The 12,261-nt window shown below is 42.2% G+C and overlaps 1 protein-coding gene across 1 annotated transcript in view; it reads right to left on the minus strand.

Annotated features, from left to right (window-relative positions):
* Nucleotides 1-12,046, minus strand: part of dnaaf19 (dynein axonemal assembly factor 19) — a 78,023-nt gene extending 65,977 nt beyond the window's left edge. Inside the window, exon 1 of the mRNA XM_073070758.1 lies at nt 12,021-12,046. The gene's annotated coding sequence lies outside the window, so the exon portion shown is untranslated. The remainder of the gene's footprint in view (nt 1-12,020) is intronic.
* Between the last annotated feature and the right edge of the window lie 215 nt (nt 12,047-12,261).

The raw sequence follows: 12,261 nt of genomic DNA on the forward strand, positions 1-12,261 counted from the left end.
TTAGCTGTGTGGCTTAGTTGAATTTCTGATCTATGGTGAACCCCAGGATGAATAAAACTGCACTTAGTGGGATCTGAAACAAAAACAGAAATGCTGGAAGAACTCAGCCAGTCAAGCAGCACCTGTGGGAAGAGAAACCAGTTCTGAGGAAAGCACCTGACCCAAAAATGAATTCCTTTCTTTCTTTCTCTTCAGACACTGCCTGACTGGCTGAGTTCTTCCAAAATTCCTGTTTTTGTCCCAGGATGTTGATGCTGGAAGACTCAACAATGCAATGCCATTGAAGATGAAGGGTAAGTAGGTAGCTTCTTTCTTGTTGGAGAGATTGTTGCCTAGCACTGCTGTGGCATGAGTGTTACTCACCACGTATCAGCTCCATCAGATGGCTTGGAGCATTTATTTGTGTGGAATTGTTGCCAAGGAAACAGTGGTTTACATTTTGGAAATGAAATAGACCACAAATACTCAGTATTATAAACATCTTGAAGTAAACAATTAATCACACTGCAGTTATATCTTTGTTAAAATCTACCCAAACTTGTTGAAGAAAATACCATAGTTTATGTGCTAAGAGAGTACAGCTACAGAGAGAGGAGGCCATTTTATGCTCGAGCCTCCATCTGGCATTCAAGCAAATTGTTACTCATCTGTGGTTCAGCTTCACTTTCCTGCTTTTACTCTTGTCCCTTGCTATTCCTACATATTCTGATTGAGCTTGAATCCTTCAGTTCAGGCCCAGCATCTACAGCCTTTGGGGAGGGACTCCCAGATTTCTATTCTCCTTTGATGGAAGAACTGCCTCCCAATTTCACTTCTGAAAGAGTTCAAAAGCAGCACCAAGGTTCTGAGAGTTTAAACAGGCAGTCTGTTTAGGTAGAGAGCAGAGAAATTCAATATGTTCAATTAAACAGTTAAAGAGGGAAGTAATTTAGTGCTGTGTATTTTAATTATGCTCTTTGGCTGTTGCATGTATGTGCCTGTCAGACCTATGGAATGCACAACTTGTGCCAAATGGGATCTCCAAGATGGTTCCATTGCCTAGGAGCAGAAAGCATTATGAGTTGAGAGTGAATGTTCTGGACTCCAAACACCATTGTGTGGCACCTAGAAGCCCTCATAATACTGAATTTACTGGGCAATAAAGGGGAAACACTTCAGGGGTTAGAGTTATGGTTCACAAAAAGGAAGATGGTTGTAGTTGTTGGAGGGCAATCATCTCAGCCCCAGGACTTCACTGTAAACATACTTCAGGGCAGTGTCCTTGTCCCAATCATCAGCAAGATCTGAACAACATACAAGAATGAGCTGATTAGTAACAAGTGACATGCCACAAAGATATTCGGCAAAAACCATCTTCAACAAGAGAAGATTTAACTACCTACAACATCCTGGAGCCACTAATGACCAGAAACTCAACTAAGCAGCCGCATCATTATGTGATTACAAGAGAATGTGGCTCACACACCACCCTGACTTGGAAATACATAACCGATCTTTCACTGCCATCAAGTCTAAATCTCAGAACTCTATGTTCAAACACATTGTGCAAGCACTTTTGCCAGAAGGGCTGTAGTGATTCAAGCGGGCAGCTCACCAGCACCTCTCAAGGACAGTTAGAATTTGCCAGTGATGCCCAGGTCCTGAAGTATGAGTAGCTAAAGGGAGGAGGAGCCTGAACAATTACTGATGTCACTGCAGTCATCCAGGCAAACAATAAAAGAACAGGCAGGTTGTCCGGGAAACCTCTAGGTGTCATCTTAGTCTGTAACTAGTATTCAGTTCCCAGCAGATTTCTCCTCAGGTTGCAGCCATTGCTGAAACCATAATACCATGGATTGCTCAAGTGTAGAGAGATGGAGCAGGAAATTCAAAAGCGTACTTGAGGCAATTCAGAATCAATATCAGAATTAGATTTATTATCACTTATGTGCAGTATCTCATGAAATTTGTTTTGCAGTGTAAGCCATAAAAATAACTATGTTATAAAAATAAACAAATAGTGAAGAATTCAAAGTAAATTTATTATTAAAGTAAGTATATATATATATCACCAAATACTACCCTGAGATTCATTTCCTTGCACACAGATGCCATTTCATTGACTCTCCACTCAGCTCTGAAACATCTGGACAGTGAAGATACCTACATCAGGGTCCTCTTCATCAACTACAGCTCGGCATTCAATACTCTCATCCTCACAAAACTAATCATCCTCTCAAACTGCCTCCTAATTTCACTTCTGAAAAAATTCAACAGGAGCACCAAGGTTCTGAGTGTTTAAACAAGCAGTCTGTTTAGATAGAGAACAGGAAAAGAAGGAAGTAATTTAGTGCTGTGTATTTTAATTATGTTCTTTGTCTGTTGCACGTGGTATTTCTTTGTAATTACTGTGAACACCTGCAAGAAAATGAATCTCAGGGTTGTATAAAGAGGGCATATCCTGGATTGTGAAGACCTTGTTGAAGCACTACCGTTTGAAGATGTCCTCAATAACCTGGAAAGCAGATGGGTGTTTCTGTGGTTACAGACGTGATTCCAGTGCCCTCCTCTTTAAAGAGATTATTAGGGGTTGAGTGTGAACAGCCAGCGGTCTGGTCCTGATGCACCATCAATAACTCTCGGAGACAGGAAGTGAACGATAGGCATTTATTAGCAGCAAAACAGAGCACGGCATCTCGGAGACTGAGGGAGGAGCAGTGCCTCCAATCGCCTTTATACAGGGGTCTGTGGGAGGAGCCACAGGAGCAGTCAGCAGAGGGGCGTGTCCAGACAGGTATACATAGTTTACTACGGGTCCTGACACTACCAACGATATGGGGAGAAATGGAATGAAGTCCTGATAGAAGATTTTAATGAGCTAGGAAGAATCATAGAAAATATATCCCATAGGAAAACCATTCAGCCATTCATGTCAGTGCTAGTCATCAAAGAGCCATGCAACTCAATCTCATCTTCCAGCCTTTAGCTCTGTGGGTCACTGCTCTTCAAGCACACAGACAAGTTTAAATTCTGTTTGTTCAAGGTCTCTGCCTCCACTATCCTTTCGGCCAAAGAATTTGACCCTCACCACTTGATTTCTGCATCTCCACTTTAATCCTTTTGCAAAGTACCTTAAATTTACAGTACCTATTTTTGACTCCTTTGAGGAAGTCTCACATAAATCTCCATACAGTATTGCTTCCAGTACCATACACCATTTAGTACAACCATTCCTCAATTTATGAATGAGAAGTGTTCCGAGAAATAATTTTGTTGAGCAAAATTTCATAAATAGTAAAGGCTGGATGCAATGCATTGTGACTACCGGTATGTTGGTACGCTGTATTCTGATTGGCAGAGAGTTTTGACCTGTTCATTATAGTAAGAAGTGGATTCACAAATCAAAGGCACACACCACAAAGAGTTAATAAGGTTAAACTAAAAAATATGTAAATCCAGCATTTGTAAATCAAAGAGTTACTGTACAAAAACAGAGAATAGTGCAGATGTGTGTATGTGGCTGGAGCGATGATGCAGGAAGGAGGGCTTTAGGTTCAAGGGGCATTGGGGCTAGTTCTGGGAAAGGTCAGACCTGCACAGAACAGACAAATTTCCCTCAGCAGGCCAGAGAACAATATCCACACTCGCTGGCCTGTTGTGCTACACAGGTTAATATAAATTAGCTTGGCGAAGGATGAGAAGCTTCAGAAGGGAGAAAAGCAGAACTGGAAATCGAAGACAGGAAATTAGAGTTTAAAAAGAAAAGGAAGCAAAGCTACAAGATAACCAAAAAGAAGGTATCCGCTTCATGTCATGGGCCTAAATGCCTGAACTCTAGTGAATAAGCCAGATAAGCTGAAGGCACAGATAGATATGTGGGTATAAGTTGTCATGACTATTAATGAAATGTGGGATAGAAAGGGAAGTTTAATTCTCCTGATTACACAATTTTTAGTCAAGGTAGAGGGATTTAAAAAAAAGAAGGAATGTCAGTGTACGTTCAGGAAATAATCACAACTCTGAGAAGGAACATAGTTGAAAGATCAACAAATAAAACTTTCCAAGTCAAACTAAGGAACAGAAAAGGGAGCAGTTATGCTGTTGGGCAAGTGCTATTAAAGTTCAGTCTGAGAGAAATAGAGAAGCAAATTTCTGACAAGTCATAAATGCTGGGAGCTTCTGATTCCCCTAATGTTCGCTGGGATATTACAGAGAGGAAATTAAGAACCTGGTGGCATGGTGCGAAAGCAATAACCTATCCTCAACATCAGCAAGACGAAGGATTTGGTTGTTGACTTCAGAAGGAGTAGTGGACCGCACGACCCCATCTACATCGGTGGTGCGCAGGTGGAACAGGTCAAAAGCTTTTAGTTCCTCAGGGTGAATATCACAAATGACCTGACTTGGTCTAACCAAGGAGAGTCCACTGCCAAGGAGGCCCACCAGCACCTTTACTTCCTGAGAAAGCTGAAGAAATTTGGCCTGTCCCCTAAAACCCTCACTAATTTTTATAGGTGCACCATAGAAAGCATTCTTCTAGGGTGCATCACAACCTGGTATGGAAGTTGTCCTGTCCAAGACTGGAAGAAGCTGCAGAAGATTGTGAACCTAGCCCAGCACATCACACAAACCAATCTTCCATCCTTGGACTCACTTTACACCGCACACTGTCGGAGCAGTGCTGCCAGGATAATCAAGGATAAGTCCCACCCAGCCAACACACTTATTGTCCCTCTTCCCTCCGGGAGAAGGTTCAGGAGCATGAAGATACGTACGGCCAGATTTGGGAACAGCTTCTTTCCAACTGTGATAAGACTGCTGAACAGATCCTGACCCGGATCTGGGCCGTACCTTCCAAATATCTGGACCTGACTTGCACTACCGTACTTTCCCTTTTCTATTTTCTAATTATGATTTATAATTTAAATTTTTATTATATTTACTTTGATTTGTACTTCAAGGAGCGCGAAGCGCAGAAAGAAATATCACTGTGATGATTGTACGCTCTAGTATCAATTGTTTGGTGACAATAAAGTATTTGTATTTGTATATAGACACAGTAAAAGATGCAAATAGCACAGAATCCTAAATGGGATTCAGCAGATTAATTCTGGACTTAGTTTTAAGGAATGGGGCTGGACAGGAAGGAGGAATATCATTGGGAGAGTGGGTTTATGATATAGGTCATAATTCAGATTTAGTATTATTACAAAAAAGGACAAAGATAATACAGCACTAGAAGTTCTAAATTGGAATGGGGCCTGTTTCACTAGACTGAAAAATACTTGGTGTTAAATCTACCCCAAAACCACAGGTGGCAGTCAAGAAGACAATTGGAGAGGTCCAGGGAAAATATGTTTCCATAAAGAGAAAGGATTGAGCTGTCAAGTTTATAGCTCTTTGGATTACAAAGTCCAAATAGAGCAGGAAAATTCTGAAGAAAAAACAAAAATGGGAAATTTATGTCTACTGTCAAGAACTTAATACTACAGAAAGCCTAAAATATAGAAAGTAAAAATAAAAAGGAGATTAGATAAACTAAAAAAGAATGAAAAATACTGGCAAGTCTAATTATAAAATAAAATCCTCTGGTGGTTTCTAACTACAAGAAGAGCAACTGATGAACAAATAAACACATAATGAACCAAAAATAATGTTCATAATATCAAAAAGCAGATTCCCAAATCAAAAGCATGTAAACTCGGTGGCCACTTTATTAAGTACTCCTGTACACCTGCTCAATAATGCCTGTTCAGTCAATCAAGTGGCAGCAACTCAATGCTGAAAAGCATGCAGACATGGTCAAGAGGTTCAATTGCTGTTCAGACCAAATAACAGAATGGGGAAGAAATCTGATCTAAGTGACAGGAAGGCACAAGTAATTCAAATAACCAAGCATTAGCACAGTGGTGTGCAGAAGAGCATCTCTGGACACACAACACATTGAACCTTGAAGTGGATGGGCTACAGCAGCAGAAGACCACGAACATACACTCAGTGGCCACTTTATTAGGTATAGGAGTTAGAGAAACATAGAAAACCTACAGCACAATACAGGCCCTTCAGTCCACAATGCTGTGCCAAACGTGTCCTTACCTTAGAAATTACCTAGGGTTACCCATAGCCCTCTATTTTTCTAAGCTCCATGTACCTTTCCAGGAATCCCTTAAAAGACCCTATCGTATCCACCTCCACCACCGTCACCAGCAGCCCATTCCATGCACTCACCACTCTCTGCGTAAAAAACTTACCCCTAACATCCCCTCTGTACCTACTTCCAAACACCTTAAAACTGTGCCCTCTCATGCTAGTCATTTCAGCCCTGGGAAAAAGCCTCTGACTATCCACACGATCAATGCCTCTCATCATCTTATACACCTCTATCAGGTCACCTCTCATCCTCCGTCGCTCCAAGGAATAAAGGCTAAATTCACTCAACTTATTCTCATAAGGCATGCTCCCAATCCAGTCAATATCCTTGTGAATCTCCTCTGCACCCTTTCTATGGTTTCCACATCCTTCCTGTAGTGAGGCGACCAGAACTGAGCACAGTACTCCAAGTGGGATCTGACCAGGGTCCTATATAGCTGCAACATTACCTCTCAGCTCCTAAATTCATTTCCACGTTTGATGAAGGCCAATGCACTGTATGCTTGCTTAACCACAGAGTCAACCTGCGTAGCAGCTTTGAGTGTCCTGTGGACTTGGACCCCAAGATCCCTCTGATCCTCCACACTGACAAGAGTCTTACCTTTAATATTATATTCTGCCATCATATTTGACCTACCAAAATGAACCACCTCACACTTATCTGGGTTGAACTCTATCTGCCACTTCTCAGCCCAATTTTGCATCCTATCAATGTTCCGCTGTAACCTCTGACAGCCCTCCACACTATCCACAACACCCCCAACCTTTGTGTCATCAGCAAATTTACTAACCCATCCCTCCACTTCCTCATCAAGGTCATTTATAAAAATCACGAAGAGAAGGGGTCCCAGAACAGATCCCTGAGGAATACCACTGGTGACAGACCTCCGTGTAGAATATGACCCATCTACAATCACTCTTTGCCTTCTGTGGGCAAGCCAGTTCTGGATCCTCAAAGCAATGTCCCCTTGGATCCCATGCCTCCTTAGTTTCTCAATAAGCCTTGCATGGGGTACCTTATCAAATGCTTTGCTGAAATCCATATACACTACATCTACTGCTCTACCTTCTTCAATGTGTTTAGTCACATCCTCAAAAAATTCAATCAGGCTCGTAAGGCACGACCTGCCTTTGACAAAGCCATGCTGACTATTCCTAATGACATCATACCTCTCCAAATGTTCATAAATCCTACCTCTCAGGAAACATTCATAAATCCTGTATCTCTAAAGTGGCCACTGAACATACCCCAAAATTCAACAACATAGTAAAATAAATCATTATGAATTTTGTATATAAAGTCAGAGGATGTGGGTAGGGTTATTCATGAAGCGCTATTTAATACCTTTTAAATGGAGTAAAGTGAAAAATCACCAGGGCCAGATGAAATGTATCCCACTCTGTTAAAGGAAACAATAGAGGAAACTTTTTGAAATTATTCTCACTGTAGGAATGATACCAGATGATTTGAAAACCTTAATATTGTACTCTTGTTTAAAAAGAGGGGAAAAGATACAGACAGACAGACATACTTTATTGATTCTGAGGGAAATTAGGTTTCGTTACAGCCGCGCCAACCAAGAATAGTGTAGAAATATAGCAATATAAAACCATAAATAATTAAATAATAATAAGTTAATCATGCCAAGTGGAAATAAGTCCAGGACCAGCCTATTGGCTCATGGTGTCTGACACTCTGAGGGTGGAGTTGTAAAGTTTGATGGCCACAGGTAGGAATGACTTCCTTTGATGCTCAGTGTTGCATCTTGGTGGAATGAGTCTCTGGCTGAACGTACTCCCGTGCCTAACCAGTACATTATGGAGTGAATGGGAGACATTGTCCAAGATGGCATGCAACTTGGACAGCATCCTCTTTTCAGACACCACTGTCAGAGAGTCCAGTTCAACCCCAACAACATCACTGGCCTTACGAATCACTGAGAAATTGCAATTCAGTTTGTTTAATTAGAGTTACAGGCAAATTATTGGAATTGGTTTCAAGAGACAATATTAACATTCACTTAAAATATACACATTAAACTCGGATAGTCAACAGAGATTTATCAGAGGAAGATCTTGACCTGAATGAGGAGGTAACAAGGAGGATCTCAAATAGAAGTAGAAAGTGTTGGGAAGATTCATCACATCAGGCCACATAAAGAGGGAAACAGTGCTGAGTTTGCAGGTTCATGACTTTGCATCTGAACTGATCAGTTGTGATGTAAACTGTAAAAGTTACTTATCTGAATTACGATTCAATACGGAGTCCTGGAGCCGCTGATGTTTTAGCAAAGAAAGTCAATGAGAGTTACTCATTTGATGTAGTCCATGTGGATTTCAGCTAGGCTTTTGACAAGGTCACAAGATCAGATTGCTGTTCATGGCTGTAGATTTGATTGTTGAAAGGGGCTTTGAGTGTCTCAGGTGCAGCATTAGGTAACTGATACTGTTGATGCCCTGTTCTGGAGAGCAGTAATCGCTCCATGAAGACTGCATCAGCTGGACTTCTCATGATGACAATATATGCACTTCCAGCATCCTGACTCCAACAAAGTGCTCAAAGTTATCTCTCAGTCAAACGGCCTACACTGTTGATGGTTATGGGGCATAATTTAGAGCAAAGCTTGGCTACATAGACCCCCAAACTGCTCTCAGGCCCTTCATGGACATCAGAAACCTCCATGCTCCAAGGTCTCACATTAGACTAACTAAAGGCAAGCAGAAGACAGGACTAAATATAATTACTCAACTCTTATGAGGTATTGACTTTGAATGGATGTATGCAAATGTTTGGTGTGTTCTGGCTTTGGTAGTTTGTGCAGACTCTGAAATGACCTGTTACAGAGGGCGGTGATGTGGGAGATGGATCACTATGGGGATTGGAGTTTCTCTTTTCTCACTGTGGTTGTGAATGCATGGGATGGTGTGTATTTACTGCTCATTCCCAATTGCATTTGGGAAAGTTGAGAAGCCATCTTTCTGACTCACTTGTGCTTAGGGAATTTGGAATTTGGACATTATGGGAGTAGCTCCAACACAATGAGTGAGTGAGCATGCAAGAAAATTACATATATTTCTAAATGAGGATGTTTTGTGGCTGAGTTTGATTTGTATGTGATAAAGTAACTGAGCAACAGTTAGCCTTATCTTTCTGGGCAGTGGAGTTAAAGTTTATTCCGGTGATAAAGAGGAACAGTTGGTGAATTATTAAAGTTTATAGGGTTCATGGTGTACAATGAAGGCATTGTGTCAATGATGCCTTAGTGAAAAGTCAGGTTAGCTAATGCTTTCTGCTGAATGAGGTAAGTGTTTGCCAGTGTGTGGTGCTGAATGCAAATATGCATAGAGGGGCTCTAATGTGACACAACTCTCCTGCACCTCCTCCTCTTCCTCCTTGTGCTGCTGCTGGTTGCAGAACATGCAGGAGACTATTATAGGTGAGGGTCTCTCTGGGATGTGAGGATGCAAGGGTTGCAGCTTGATTTCTGGAAGCCCTGTTGAAAGTGTGATCACCAACACGACCAAAAGCCTGCACTGGAATGAGCTACCTCAGAGAGATGAGGTAACATTGTCCCAATGTGTTAGAGTGGCTAGAATAGAATAGGCACATCAGACAGGCTTGGGATCAACAACTTGTGTATGCTTCCCATGAACAGTGTAGTGTACTGATCAAATGGATTTTATAGTTACACATTATCTGCAAATTCAGGGTGCTGTGGGTTAACTTGTGAAACCCTGAGTTCTTCAAAGATGCAAGAAATCACTCCCTGCAGAAAGCCCACAGCTTAAACATTATCCATAAGCTGTCCTGTCAGTTTCTCAGGACAAATCTGAAAGTAACTCCAATGCATTGCCACCCTATTAACCAACCTGACTATTTACTGTAATCCAGCACTGACAAACTGCCTTCATTGTCCACTGAGTATCATAGAGATCTTAATAATTCACCAACGCTTCCCTCACATCCAGCAAATTGTGGCACATGGTGACTTTTATCCACCACAACCTGGAACGATGCGGACTTTAGGAAATTCAAGGGCAATTTGGTGCAAATATGATTACATAGAGTGCAAAGAAAGAGTGCAGAAAAAATGTACAAAGATGTTGTCAGGATTTGTGGAGCTGAGTTATAGACAATGGTTGAATAGATTAGGAATTTATTCCCTGAAGCACAGAAGAATGAAGAGAGGTCTCACAAAGGTACACAAAGCTAGGAGGAAAATAGACAGGCTTTTTCCCCTCAGGTTGGGTGAGACTAGAACTAGAAGTCATAGGTTTAGGGTGAATGAATATGGGTGGGGGGAACTTCTTAAAATTCACACCAGAGGGTGGTGCAAGTGTGGAACAAGCTGCCATGAAAGTGGTGAATGCAAGGTCAATTGTATAATTTAAGAGGCTTGGATAGGCACATAGATGAGAGGGGTATGGAGAGCTATGGTTCAGGTGCAAATAGATAGGACTAGGCAGAAGACCAGGTCAGCATGGACTAGATGGACCAAAGGGCCTGTTTCTGTGCTGTAGTACACTATGACTCTAAAAGAATGTAAAAAATAGCAGCAGGATTCATCTCTCCACCCTGCTCCATTGTTCATTGAGATCATGGCTGGTCTAGCTTAGGACCACTTCCTGCACTCTCCCCCTACTCCATGGCTGCCTTAATGCCCAGAAATCTACTGTTCAAAATGAACATTGTGACTGAGTTTCCACAGCCCTTGGGGTAGAGAATTCCAACTGTTATGCCGTTGGCCCCCTCCTTTGTGAGAATCACAAGAACCCTAGTTAAGGGGGGGTCAACTGACCCAAAAAGAGAGAGAGACCATGTTCTCCCAAGAAGCAGAATGAAGGTGACATTGACTATTGTCTCATGGAGACCACGTGAAAAGCCCTCGGGCAAAGTGGGCTGGTTGAGAGAGAGATCGCATTACCTGCAACTTGATTGACACCTGCGATCCCGTGAAGAAGTATAAAGGCGGGTCTGAGGGGGGAGAACCCTCAGACGCACCCAGGAGACACCAAGGAAACACGATATCGATTCCCGTGGGAGCGGGACGCCATTTTGAAGGAAGCCACGTGCGTTAGATTCCGAATTTGAATCTGTGGCTAAAACCAACGAAAGACTGCTTTTAAATAACAACGGGGAAGTCTGCTCCCCTGATTCCAAGGATTTGCTCTGCCAAGACGACGGGCAAGTGTTCATCTTTTCTAAATCATCTCTCTCTCTCTACAACGTGAAAACCCCAGCGGGTTCCCAAAAAGGAAAAGCCTGCAAACTTCTGAGTGACTCTTTATATTTCCGTTGGACTCAGTATTAACCCCTAGACAACTGTAGAGCTTATTTCTGATTGATTATGGTTACACCGGTGTTTTAGATTGAGTTTTGACGACGTGTATGATCTGAATGTTTTGTATTAACCATACGTTTGTGCCCTTGTTGAATAAAACGTTTGAAAATAGTAGCATCCGACTCAGCTGATCCATCTATCTTTGCTGGTAAGTTACCTGGTTACGGGGTTTCGTAACACAACCATACACCACCCCTAAGTGACAAAATGTCTCCTCATCGCTGTCTTAAATGGCCAACCTGACACCTTGAAAAATTGGCTCCTGATCCCAGACCTTTCTGCCGGGGGCAGGGGGGACATCTTCTCTATAACCTTCAATATGGTTGGAGCTCTGACTGCAGAGGAAACACATCCTGATAAGCCCTTCTTGATACATTGTTTCTTAGACAATTGAACTAGAAAGCAAGTGAGAGCCCATCTTGCTGTCCTTTGTCATTATCTGCATTCCCAATGGACTCCCTCCTGCTTGAAAAGCCATGAGACTAAAACACACACTGTTTTCTAAGAACAAATGTAGGACCAATACGTATGTGGAACTGCTGAACTCACATGCTCTGTTGCTGCTCCAAAGATCACCGTGCCCGACTCCAACAGCCTGACTCTCCAATATCTCTGCTGGCTCAGCGGCACAGCTGGTTGAGCCACTGCTTCACATCTCCAGAGGCACGGGTCCAATCCTGACCTCTGTTGCTGTCTGTGGAGTTTGCACATCCTTCCTTGGATTCCTCCAGGTACACCAACTTCCTCCTGTATCCCAAGGATAGGTGAGTTGGTCGGTTAATTAGCCACT

Source organism: Hemitrygon akajei, chromosome 18 (assembly GCF_048418815.1).
Source record: "Hemitrygon akajei chromosome 18, sHemAka1.3, whole genome shotgun sequence".
NCBI classification, from domain to species: domain Eukaryota; kingdom Metazoa; phylum Chordata; class Chondrichthyes; order Myliobatiformes; family Dasyatidae; genus Hemitrygon; species Hemitrygon akajei.